Here is a 13,298-nt window from a genome sequence, read left to right as displayed (position 1 = left end):
TATATTGTCACCCTGCTTATTTAACTTATATGCAGAGTACATCTTGAGAAACACTGGGCTGGAAGAGCACAAGCTGGAATCAAGATTGCCGGGAGAAATATCAATCACCTCAGATATGCAGATGACACCACCCTTATGGCAGAAAGTGAAGAGGAACTCAAAAGCCTCTTGATGAAAGTGAAAGAGGAGAGTGAAAAAGTTGGCTTAAAGCTTAACATTCAGAAAACAAAGATCATGGCATCTGGTCCCATCACTTCATGGGAAATAGATGGGGAAATAGTGGAAACAGTGTCAGACTTTATTTTCTGGGACTCCAAAATCACTGCAGATGGCGATTGCAGCCATGAAATTAAAAGATGCTTACTCCTTGGAAGAAAATTTATGACCAACCTAGATAGCATATTAAAAAGCAGAGACATTACTTTGCCAACAAAAGTCCATCTAGTCAAGGCTATGGTTTTTCCAGTGGTCATATATGGATGTGCGAGTTGGACTGTGAAGAAAGCTGAGCACTGAAGAATTGATGCTTTTGAACTGTGGTGTTGGAGAAGACTCTTGAGAGTCCCTTGGACTGCAAGAAGTTACAACCAGTCCATCCTAAAGGAGATCAGTCCTGCATGTTCATTGGAAGTACTGATGCTAAAGCTGAAACTCTAGTACTTTGGCCACTTCATAGGAAGAGCTGACTCATTGGAAAGACCCTGATGCTGGGAGGGATTGGGGGCAGGAGGAGAAGGGGACAACAGAGGATGAGATGGCTGGATGCCATCACCGACTCGATGAACATGAATTTGAGTAAACTCTGGGAGTTGGTGATGGACAGGGAGGCCTGGTGTGCTGAGATTCATGGGGTTGCAAAGAGTTGGACACGACTGAGCAACTGAACCGAACTGAGCTTATGAAGTTAATTATTTCTCTAAATTTAGTAAATATTTTACTACAAGGTGCAACATCATCTCTTTTAAGTAGACAAACTCACCTATCACAGGGTTTCAGTTCATGTTGTCAAACGTTTAGTGAGCAGTGACTTAGTGCTATGAAGAATACAGAGATGAAGACAAAATTCCCACCCTCTTGGAGCATGAGTGAACTGAGCAAAAGAACTGGAGATCTGCTTTTCAAGCAAAAAGAAAATGAAGAAAAAGTTATTTACTTTATGAATAGTAATCTTTCACAAATCAGAGAACCCACCTTTCAAGTCTTTATGATTAACTCTTCAGTGAGGTCATGGGTCTAGCATTCTTCATACACCAAATCTAAAATAACTACATATTGGTTTGGGTGGCATCATATTTGCAAAAAAGAAAAAAAAATCAGCATGAGTGTTATAACCAAAGGTTTGTATATGACCAATAAAGTAGCCTTCAGAGGACTTAGACTGGGATTTATAAAAAAATTTATATTGCCCTTTATTAACATAAGAGAGTCCTGAATATTCATTGGAAGGACTGATGATAATGCTGAAACTCCAGTACTTTGGCCACCTGATGCGAAAAACTGACTCATTTGAAAAGACCCTGATGCTGGGAAAGATTGACTGCAAGAGGAGGACAACAACATCCTCTGTTGTCCCCTTCTCCTCCTGCATGGTATCACCTCCTTGGATGGTATCACTGACTCAATGGACATGAGTTTGAGTGAACTCTGGGAGTTGGTGATGGACACGGAGGCCTGGCGTGCTGCAGTCCATGGGGTCACGAAGAGTCAGACATGACTGAGCACCTGAACTGAACATAAGAGAAAAGTTTATCATGGTGAAAGTTCTGAAGTAGCATTTGTCTAATAAAGATGAAAAGGTCCAGTTCTGACATGAGTGTTTCAGTATACACTCTTTGTTTATGACAATATTCTTTGATTTTATTCTTTGATTTTATAAAATAAGGTGAAGTTTATGAGCACATAGGTTTGATTAGTGGTTTTATGTATAAATGCCTAAATTTTATTTTCTAGAAAATAGTTCAAATTTGAATTGTATATTTTTCTTTGCTACAATTTTTCCTATAAGAATCTTCTTTAGACATATGATTCTTTTATCTAGATAAAAGAGGAAAAAACAAAACAATCAAGCAAAAGAAAATATTTTACTGGACTGGCTAGAACTTAAGATTCTAAGAGTCAAAAGTCCTATCTTCAGAGATGATTATGCTTCCATATTACACTGCTATGAAGCTGGGCGGCTTATCAATTTGACCAAGAGTTAAATAGGAGACAAAACAAAAAAATGTCAATGTTTAAACTGTCTTTACATCAACTTTGAAAAATTTCTATCTACAACATGTTCTTTTAAAGTCAACTTAACTAAATATATGAGATAACTATCTAGCATGCCAAAATTCTAAATCAAGCCTTTGGAAAGCCTTTCTATATGTTTTATCGTAAACATATAGCACATGTGACATGTGGGTCGCATGTGCTATAATGTATCCTCCTATACCATATACCTTAGAAAACAATATCTCAGGACTAGATTCTTTAAAATGGCCTAATCACTGGAAGCTAATAGCCAGTAATTATTAGTGTATTAATTAATGGAACAATGCTACATATATCTACTAAAATATTACAGTGTATATATTAATTTTAATTTCTCACTTGATTAGGAAATATTATTTATATAAGTAGATAATAAACCAGCCAAAACAGGGGTCTTGATTTTCTCAGAAAACAACAAAACCCAAATCTTGTCATTATCATTATGTTGACATATTTCTGTCTTTATTCCCATAATGCATCAGACCAATTTTTTTCTATATTCAACTATTCAAAGCTTAATATTTGTATCATATTACATATTTTGTGTTAAGTTATGACAATAACAAATTATAACTCAGATTAAAATTCTTTGCTATTAAACTTTACATTATTATTCCATTTTAATTTTACAATAATTTGTAACGTGTACATTTTCCACACTTTGTATAAAATATCATATAAATGTGCTAATCTACTTAACTCAGGAATAATACATATTCTGACATGTATTTTAAATGATTTGTCTCTTGGGAAAATTGAGTTTTTACTACATTGTTAATCTGAGTTCATCTGAAACTACTGACCAACTAGTTTGTTGAACTATATGTCAAACAAAAGTAAAGATATTGTAAAGGCATAAATGTGCAGCTGATATTATTTAATCCTTCTCCAAATAATGGCAAGGTTATCTGTTCAAACCTTAAAATTCTTAAGAATTTGCGAGGTCATTAATTATTTCCCCTTCTTCACTACTTAGCAAATTCACATTGAATGAAACTAGACTGAAACATTATTCTGTAAAAGATCAGATCCAAAGGCTAAGCCTGATTAGTTACTGCTCAGTTTTAAATACTTTCAGCACTCTTATAATCAAAATGGTCCACCAATAAAGTTATATGATAAATGTATCATATATTTGACTAAGAAGGTTTATATAAATGCAAGTATATTTATATTTTTTATGTTCATTCATTTATTGAATAAATATTAATGAAGCATTTATTATTTGACATGAGTTTTTAAATATTTTAATGTTGGGATTTTTATATATATTTACTATTTCATTTCCTGCTGCAGTCCATGGGATCGGAAAGAGTCAGACACGACTGAGCGACTGAACAGTTTTTAAAGTACTCCAAAAAGCTGAAAAAAATCTACTTTTATTTGATACGTATTGATTGTATTTCATGTATATTTTAAAGTAGTGATTATAATACATATTATTTATAGATCAAATATTATATCATTTCATAATATTGTAAGCAGTTATGAAGCAACATAATAATTTAATATTACCCGAATTGAACTCCTTAGAGTCAGATATATTAACAAAAGTATACATAAAACTGACCTTGAGCAAAATTGACTTTAACAGTTGTCATTCTGTATTATTCATATTTCTGTGTGGAAACAAAGTGAACAAAACTGATAGTTCCAGTGAGGAAAGGATAGTTAACGTGATTACAGGTTATAATATATGTAAACATAATAATTTTTTGCTGCATTTTTATCTTTGTTATGGTCAGGCAGATACAACAATAGCTTTACTTGCTCTTAATATTGTATGTGGATGTTGGAAATAATCATGAGAAAAATGATAAGAGAATTCACTAGGGTCATACAGATATAAAATATGTGATTTATCAAAAGAACATAATATAAGGAATAGTATAAAAGTATGTGTATAAATATAAATACACTTATATATGTATATTTTCTAGTTCATAACCTTAATCTCTATCTTTACATTAGTTATCAAATTAAAGAGGGGGATAAGCAACAAACTTAAAAAAAAATTAAAGGAATTTAAAACTTGAGGTGTTATCAACCACAAGATAATTTTTTTATTTAACCAAAATCATAGTAATATCTATCACATTATTTATAGTAAGTCTAATCAGTGAATCTTATTATAAAGCTACCCATAATTTAGTGTACTTAGAGCATAAATGTGGTGCCATTTAACTGCTGACAATCCAGTTTTATTGATAGAAATAGCTTGAGTTGAAAGAAGGATCTTGAAAAGTTTTCAGCTTCATTTTTTCAAGCACCACAAACTAATAAGTAAAAACATATGAATTAGATAAAATACTTCATTAAGTTACTTTTATTGGGTGAGTCAATGTGATATGATTACATTTCAGAGATATTTAATTCCCCATCATATAAAATCACATTGATGTTTGGTTATATTTTCTCTTCTCATGATGTAGCCATTCAAAGTATTTTACTCATATCAAAGCAGAGATTATTATGAAGTTAAAGCTAAAGTCATTTTCATCAAAGCTAATCATAAATTTTATTTTCTAAAGTGTTTCCCAGAGTAATCACATTGCAGGTCTGTAAGGGAGACTCTCAAAAGTCCTCTTGGGTCTTGGGTTCTAATTAGAAAGAATCCCATCAAGCTTGGAGAATTGCTGTGAATATAGTTGAGAGAACAAAAACAGAAACACCCACGTATGGTTCATGAAGCTTTGGATGAACCCAAACTGAACACTGATATTTTAGGAAGGTATTTCTTAATGTTGAAAGTATAATTGGCCATTCATTATGTAGATGCCCAGCTCTGCGGTGCTTTGCACCCATTTGTATGAGTTATGTAAATGTATAAATGCTTCCTTTGAAATGAGATAAAACTTGATCATTACATAAACTAGTAAATGATAGTTGCTCACTATATTGTATACAGGTCCCTTTTTATTGGTTAAAGAAGGTAGGTGAACATCACAGATGCAAACTGTTTGTTGTTAAGAATGTGTGTTTACAGGTGTGGAATACCCTAAGGATGGATAGAACTGATATCCTGCTGCAGGTGCAGACTTTAATAAATAGGAACTTGTCTTTCCTCTAATCACTTCTCTCCTTTATCATGCTTTTGGATTATTTCAATTCACATTAAGTATCACTTGTGCATAAAGCATATACAGTGTACTATATTTATTTAGATATACATGTGACTAGATTTTCTGTGAATAAAACCCAAAATGCATTCACATGAGAAAATGGAGTGGCTTAATTTAAATATTTTAGGAGTGCTAGAATACTAATAAACATCTGGAAGAACAGATAAAACTAGATAAATGTTTAGCCTTGTTATGAGTAACACACTAGCATACGATTAGGTTTATAATGGTTGTAATTTAACAAAACTGTTGTATGAAATATTTTGTTTAGCATTCATTAAAAACTGTTAATGCACTTGTGTTTTTCATGGACTAAATTTTTTTGCAGCAGACGCACATTATTAGTATAATACAAATATGCTAAAAAGCAAACAGTTTGGTGTTAAAATGCTTTAAGTAGAATTGTGAAAGGAAATTTTACACCAATCTTTATTTTTTTTTCATTTTTACAGGGAAAATTTTACCACAAATTCCGTATTTTAATGATATTATACCAACTCTATTTTTTAAACTCATTTTGTCACTGTTTTGTAACAGAAACACTGTAAATATTATAGATGTGGTAAACTATTATACTTGTTTTCTTATAAATGAAATGATCTGTGCCAACACTGACAAAATGAATTAATGTGTTACTAAGGCAACAGCCACATTACATGCTTCTCTTTCACAGTAGGCAGCAGAGCATATGGTTTTCTCTTAATGGAACGCTAGCTTCTCATTAACATACCAGTAGCAGTGTCAGAACTTACAAACCAGCATAACAGGGAGATGGAAAAACTTATAAATTAGACCCTTTCAGTACTATTGAGAAGGAAATGACTGATGTTCTAAGGTACAATATTTAGCTAATACTGTGCCCTTTTCTGCACCTTCTTTCCACCGAAAAAAAAAAAAAAAAAAACAACAAAAACTTTTTTCTTATCATAAATAAAAATATAAATATTGAAGTGTAAGTAATTTTTACCCTGCTTCTAAGAGTGATTGGCACCCTGATTATGATAACTCTTCTTAAAAATAATATTTCCTTTTTCCACACAGTATGTTTCAAACAGCTGTATTTTCACCAGCCTGTTTCAATACAGTAAAGCAGTTGAAATGTAAAGCAAATTTTCATGTCTCCCTAAAAGACTAAAGCCATCAGATAAACAAAAAATGAGGATGAGAAGGAAACCCTTTATTTTTCTGGAGGCAAAAGATGACCATTCCAGTAATAGAAGCAAAGCCACCAAGAGGTTATAATTGGTAGTGAAGGAAAATAATTATTTTATAAGTCCCCACATCATAGGCTTATACTACGTATGTAGTATAAACCATATGTAGCAGGCTCATAGTAATTATGGTGATTCGAATTTTTCATCCATTTTTTTAAATTTCAAAATTCTTCTCACAGAGAATTCAGCTATATTTGCAGATGAAATTTATCAATGCTGTGTCTTAAGAGACATTTCAAAATTTAAACCTATAAATATGGCATGGCAATTATACTTATATATGGATAACTATGATATGACCTCATATTGCAGGAATCCCATAAACTGAAGTTATTTTTGTCATTTATGCTTCAAAAATGTTGATAGCATTTACCTATAATTAAAAGGTTGAGAACAATTAAAAAGTAAAATATTAATATAAAGCCCTGTGGAAATAGCCTACATGTTCTGAGTTGCTGTCGAGTAAAGTCCAGAAAGAAAGCAAATATACTAATCTTCTGATAACTAAAACTCTAGAGAGAGAACAGTGAACTGATGGTTCTTTTCAAGACTTTAATATCTACACTAGTTCAATTCGCTGAAAGGAAAATTTTACTCCTCAGAGTCTACCCATTTACTAGGCTCTTTCTGTATGTTTGTATTAATAGCTGCATCCCTTAAATCTGCAGGTCATCATAAATGACAAGAACCTCTTTTAAGGGATTTCCCTGATGGTCCAGTGGTTAAGAATCTGCCTGCCAATTTAGGGGACATGGGTTTTATCCCTGGTCTGGGAACTAAGATTTCACATTCTGCAGGGCAACTAAGTCTGGGAACTAACAACCACTGAGCCCACACACTCTAGAGCCCCAGCCACAAGGAAAAGCCCACCCACTGCAACTAAGAGAAGCACCTGCTCACAGTGACAAGAGATAGTCCAGGCGCAGCAGCAAATACCCAGCATAGCCGAAAATAATAAACAAATAAAATTATAAAAAAGAACTTTGTTTAAAAGAATGTCAGGAATACATTGATAATACCAAAATTATTTGAATCTTAACCATAAAAATAACAAGCTTTCTAAACATCATTATTCTGAATAAGTAATCCATTGATATTTGTAGCTTTTTAAACTGATTGTTTTCTCTTTGGTGAAGTTCAAAATTTTACCAAATTTTTAGAACTACCTAAAGTTAGAATATATGTGACTTCAGTCATTTTCTACCAATATCTGAAGAATTGTCCAAAGGGCTAGAAATCAATAATATAGTTATCTGTAATGAGAAGGTAGCCAAGTAACTTTGTTCCCAGATGTTATCATAAGCCTGGTCATACAGAGTTAACTTCAGTATTTAAAACTTTAGAACTTATGTCTTTTCCTTTTGCAAAATGAAATATACTAATTCTATTCACAGAAAGACCTTTCTGTCTCCCATCTATACTATAGGACGTGACTGGATGGGTAGTCATTCTCTTCTTCCCCCCTGCCTCAAAGTTTGCCGTTATCCCCAAACAAGATCCCAATGCTTTGAAAACTAAATTAATAACTATTAATGATTCAAACTCAGTGTTATTAATGAAAACTATTAATTTAAGGGTGTTTGCATACTGTCTGAATAGGAAGCAACCAGATAACCATGGCCCATGTTGCAAATTTACTTTGTGAGTCAACGCATCTAGATTTTTCCATTCGGTGAGCAAACTTTTTTCATTTTACCAGTATCCAAGGGAGCCACAGGGAATAACTGGCTGCTTGGCATAAACCCTGTCCTATCCTATAGACCATTTCCTTGTAACTCTAGAAAAGGCGTGTGAAAAGTTGCTCCCTCTCAGTGTGTTTTTCAACACCACGGAATCAGGAACATCTCTGCATACAGGTGTTAAAAGAAGCTTCCACCTCATGTCTAGCATTAAAACTTAACCTGACGGTTGTTATTCAGCTGAAGACAGTATCAGTGTAAAGTGTCACTGATCTGGTCACTATCTCTGGGAGGCTGCCAGCGCTTCTGCATTGGCATCACGGTGTCGTCTGTGAAGGAAGCCAATTAAGATCACAAGATAGTGGCTGGTAATAATAAACTTCTAATGATGTTCCTAACTAAAAAGAGGTAATTAAAATGTGTATATGGATGACCCCAGCTTCTGTCAGCTCAGTGTAGCTGTTACGCCGACAATGTCCATGTTTTGTTTGGGAAGAGGAGTTCGTGTTGTCGAACAACAATAAGAGAAGCAATTTAATAATATGGAAAGGATTGCCTTGGAAATGCACACCGGTTCCAATGTTGTTGCATCCCTGATAGAATTCAGTTGACTGCTGTCTCCTGACTGGTCAATAGTTTTGTTGTTCTGCTTATTGACTAAGTTTAAGTCTCTCTCCTTCCCTCTTCATCCTTCCATCACCTGCCTCAAATTTCAATATGAGTTTTGGGTTTGCTTGTAGTATTTCACTAGGACTAGGTCTTATCTCTTTCAGATGCTTCTCAAAATCAAAGACTGTGTTTTGAAAAGAAAGACAATTAATTAGATAGCAAAGGAAGCCTGTGCTCTTATCACTCGATCTGGTCATGGACATAAGTGTTTCACACTTTTCCAATCCCCTAACCCTGCAGCCCAAAGCTTTCTTGTACACCTGCTCAGCTCAGCTCATCAATTTTCTGTGAGCCAGTTAAGTTCCTTTAAGCCTGTCCACTGAGAGGTGGTGATAGCTCTCTGAGAAAAAGAAGAAAAGGAGAAACAGAATGCTGCTGCAGGCCCTTATCTTGATCACACTGTTTGTTTTCGCATTGATGTCTGTAATGAAACAAAGAGGATTTAATCGTGTTAAACAAAAGCCTGTTGGTACCCAGAGGAAACTCATTTAACTCTACTCTCAAGTCTCAGAGTTTCAGGTTTCCCGTCTTCCTTTTTGCCCATCCACCAGGCTGAGTTTCTTACCTGGGGCTTAAAATTGTGAGGTGTGAAACTCTTCTTTTGTTTTGACAGGTGCTCTTTGCTAAACATCAGCCTAGCCTTGATGGTGATAATACACAGAAGGAGAAAAAAAAAAAAACTTCAGAGACGCTAATGACTGTAGTTACCCAACTTCTGCCTTTCATGGTTTTTATTCGCTTCCCTCAGTGGAGTACTTGAGGATAAAGTGGGAAACAAGTTGGGCTGATGGGAGGTGAGTTGTGAAAGATAGTCGCTAAGAAGAAGACCCAGAAACCAGCCCCATCTTGGCATCCCAAGAAGGAAAGAAAAGTGAAGAAAATAGGCCTAAGATTGCTCTTTATTGATCCAGGAGTTACCTGCCAGGACTGGAAGCGTTGTGTTATTTGGTGGAGGAATTGACTCACAAGTGACGCCGGTAACTCGATATTTGGCCAAGGAGTCCCCAGACATGATTTTCACTTTAGAATGCTAGAAGAGTTGTCAAGAGACTTGACTGATAGTCCTTTTCTCTTATGCAGAGAAAACAGCCTCTCCGTGTGGAGGGTGAAATCCTGACTTCACTGACTTGTGACCATCCTGATACGTTTCCTGACTGACCCTTCCTTTCCAGTGACTCCAAAATGGCGTTCCTGCGTTTGTCTAAAGCACCAGTTTCCTTTACTCAGTTTCCCACCTGCTGTCACATTCCTCTCTGTGCCTCCCACCGTCTCTCAGAGCACGCTTACCTTGACATTACTCTTGAGGAGCAGAAACTCTCCCCTTCGGCAGACGCTGATGGTGGATCTGCTCTGCTGACCAGGCACCCTGGGGCAGGTCCAGCTAAACCACACTTCCCAATAGTGAAAACACCTAGACGTGTTGAGCTTTGTTATCAAACCAGAATGTTCCACCATCCCCAAATTAAGAAGAAGCACCTTCTCTTTTGGCTGTATAAAACCCCCATCTTTTCCATCTTTATTTAGACAGTGGTGATAGGAGTAGGAGATAGACTTCTTCCAGAATAAATTCAGTACTCACAAAAGATTCATAGACAGTTATTGGCAAGGTGGTAGGTATTAGTAGTTAAAAGTAGACTCAGATCACCTGGGTGATTTTGGGTAAAACTGTTTGTGCTGCAGATTCATTGGCTTTAAAATATAAGTACAATAGCACCAAGAACATAGATTATTTAATTAATTATTTAATTTAATTAATTTATTTATTTAATTTAAACAATTATTTAATTAATCCATCAATTAATCTAAAATATTTACTGAAAAGAATCCTGAGGTCATAGTTTGCATTCAATAAATGTTAACAATTATTATCTGCTGCTGAATGATCTTCTCAAGTCAGGTTGTTAATTCACTGAGCTTCATTTTCTTCAAAGTGTATTTTGTCTTCCAAGTGCTGGCTTCAGGTGTTTGCCAAGGTTTTGGTAGAAGTGAGCTGCTTCTTTCACTTAGGAGGGTTTTGCCTCCAGTAACCATTCCTTCTTCTCAATAAGCAAATCCTGATTTCTTCCCACACACTCCTATCCCAAAAATAATTAATTGGGCTATCTAGCCTTTCTGTCTTCTCAGTCAAGATCTTAAAGAGGATGGAATTAAGTATTTAATTTCAGTCCTTCTCTTGAGCAAGACCTTGAGGCAGAGAAGCAGTGAAGAATCTTCCGTTCTTCTTTCAGCTCCTTGCTGATCTTCACAAACTGATCACATCTTCTTGTGTCAGCTCAGAAGTCAGCCCTACACAACCCTCCATGTCCTTCTTCCTTCTTTGCAGCAGTGCTCAAGGGAGGTGGATGGATCCTGTTTGTAGAATGCGGCCGCCTCAGACCTGGTGTTTTCATCTTAGAGAGAGAGCTGCTCTTAGATCCGGTGAATCTTTTTATGCCAAAGTTTGCTTCCTTTGTTACCTTGCAAATTAATTATCAACTGATATCTTTATAGAGGAAAGAATTATTTGGTGGGAAACTGAGGCATGTGAGAAGGCTTAGTAAAAAGGCTAGTAGCATATGTCATTACTCTTCTCAGAGACAAGTAAATGATAGGCAAATTATAAATGTGGTTGATTTCTTAGCTCAAATACCTGGAATTAAGCAAAAGGATAAGTAGAAGAATAAGAAAGGAAGAGTAGTAAGCCTGATGCCTTTCAAAACAAGAAGATACTCATCACTGATACATGTTTTTATTGTGATCTTTACACAATATCATGATAAAGGCATCTTTACATAATATCCCTGCATTTGCTTTCAAAATAACAGTTAACACATGAAGAGCAGAGAGGGCTTTCAGACACCAGTTACCTAACTGGAACAATTCAACTAAATAGGCCTGATGTTGAAATGGATATTGTGGTGAAATGTTTCTGTGTAGACTTCTCTTTAAATTATTCTCATTTAAACTGCAAAGCCGGAGAAGGCAATGGCACCCCACTCCAGTACTCTTGCCTGGAAAATCCTATGGACAGAGGAGCCTGGTAGGCTGCAGTCCATGTTAAGGGTCGGACATGACTGAGCGACTTCACTTTCACTTTTCACTTTCATGCATTGGAGAAGGCAATGGCACCCCACTCCAATGTTCTTGCCTGGAGAATCCCAGGGACAGGGGAGCCTGGTGGGTTGCCGTCTATGGGATCGCACAGAGTCGGACACAACTGAAGCGACTTAGCAGCAGCAGCAAACTGCAAAGCCAAACAAAATTCTAGTGTCACCTTTGACAGTAAGAGACACTGATGTATAGAACAGTCTTTTGGACTCTGTGGGAGAGGGAGAGGTGGGATGATTTGGGAGAATGGCATTGAAACATGTATAATATCATGTATGAAACAAGTCGCCAGTCCAGGTTCAATGCACGACACTGGATGCCTGGGGCTGGTGCACTGGGATGACCTGGAGGGATGGTATGAGGCGGGAGGAGGGAGGAGGGTTCAGGATGGGGAACACATGTATACCTGTGGCGGATTCATTTTGATATATGGCAAAACCAATACAATATTGTAAAGATAAAAAATAAAATAAAAAAAGAAAAGAAAAAAAGATTAAAAAAAACAATATTTGGTTCTGCAAATTTTGGGGGCGATGGGGCTGGAAAATAAATATATCAGTCCATTTTATTCCTTTCAGTGTAATCACAGTACCTATGATAGTAAGGTTTTTAATACAAATTTATAGAGGGTTTCCTACAATAATGATTCAAACTACCTAAGTAGTCAGAAAATAAAGAATGATAAGAAAAATGTTCTTTCTGCCATTTTCCTCTCAAAATAAGAGTTGTCTGACTTTAAAAGATCAAGTTTTATCTTTGGTTTTTCTTTCTTACCCTCATGTCCAGATCCAGTGAACCTAGGATTTGTGTATAAGACTAAAAAGTTCACCTATGGCACACAAATTATTTTGTTAGGGTGCCATCTGCTGGTGTCAAACAATCAAAGACTTTTTTTAAAAGATAAATGTTATGCATGAATTAAAACTAAAGGCTTAGAAGTTATTCAATTCAAATTATATATAGATATAATATAGACTATTTTCAAATGGTTGTCTGGTGCATAATTTTTAAACACTTTTAATACGGCAAGATAAAAAGTGACTTTATTCTAAAATGAAGAAAGTGGAGGCATCAGACATTGCCTTGACTTCCTGGTTCCTGATCTGTTTGGATTCAAGCTTCATTTTTCAGTTTCCATGGCTCCCCTGACTTTAAAAAATTCTGTTAAATTTTCCCTTAGAAAAGCAATTTAATTGCTGTGTTTGCGATTACATCGGTTTCAACAGATAAAATCTTAATTTACCCATTCACTGGGCTTGTTCTCTAAGCCATGG

General features: G+C 35.5%; 1 long non-coding RNA gene across 2 annotated transcripts in view; it reads right to left on the bottom strand.

Moving 5' to 3' along the window:
• LOC123330814 overlaps positions 1–10,575 on the bottom strand; it is a 52,498-nt gene extending 41,923 nt beyond the window's left edge. The window contains exon 1 of one of the 2 annotated variants that reach the window (XR_006546991.2): positions 10,225–10,575. This is a non-coding gene — a long non-coding RNA (uncharacterized LOC123330814). The remainder of the gene's footprint in view (positions 1–10,224) is intronic. The other variant, XR_006546992.2, reaches the window with a different exon arrangement.
• Between the last annotated feature and the right edge of the window lie 2,723 nt (positions 10,576–13,298).

This window comes from Bubalus bubalis, chromosome 20 (assembly GCF_019923935.1).
Source record: "Bubalus bubalis isolate 160015118507 breed Murrah chromosome 20, NDDB_SH_1, whole genome shotgun sequence".
NCBI classification, from domain to species: domain Eukaryota; kingdom Metazoa; phylum Chordata; class Mammalia; order Artiodactyla; family Bovidae; genus Bubalus; species Bubalus bubalis.
This window is presented reverse-complemented; position numbering and strand designations above follow the sequence as displayed.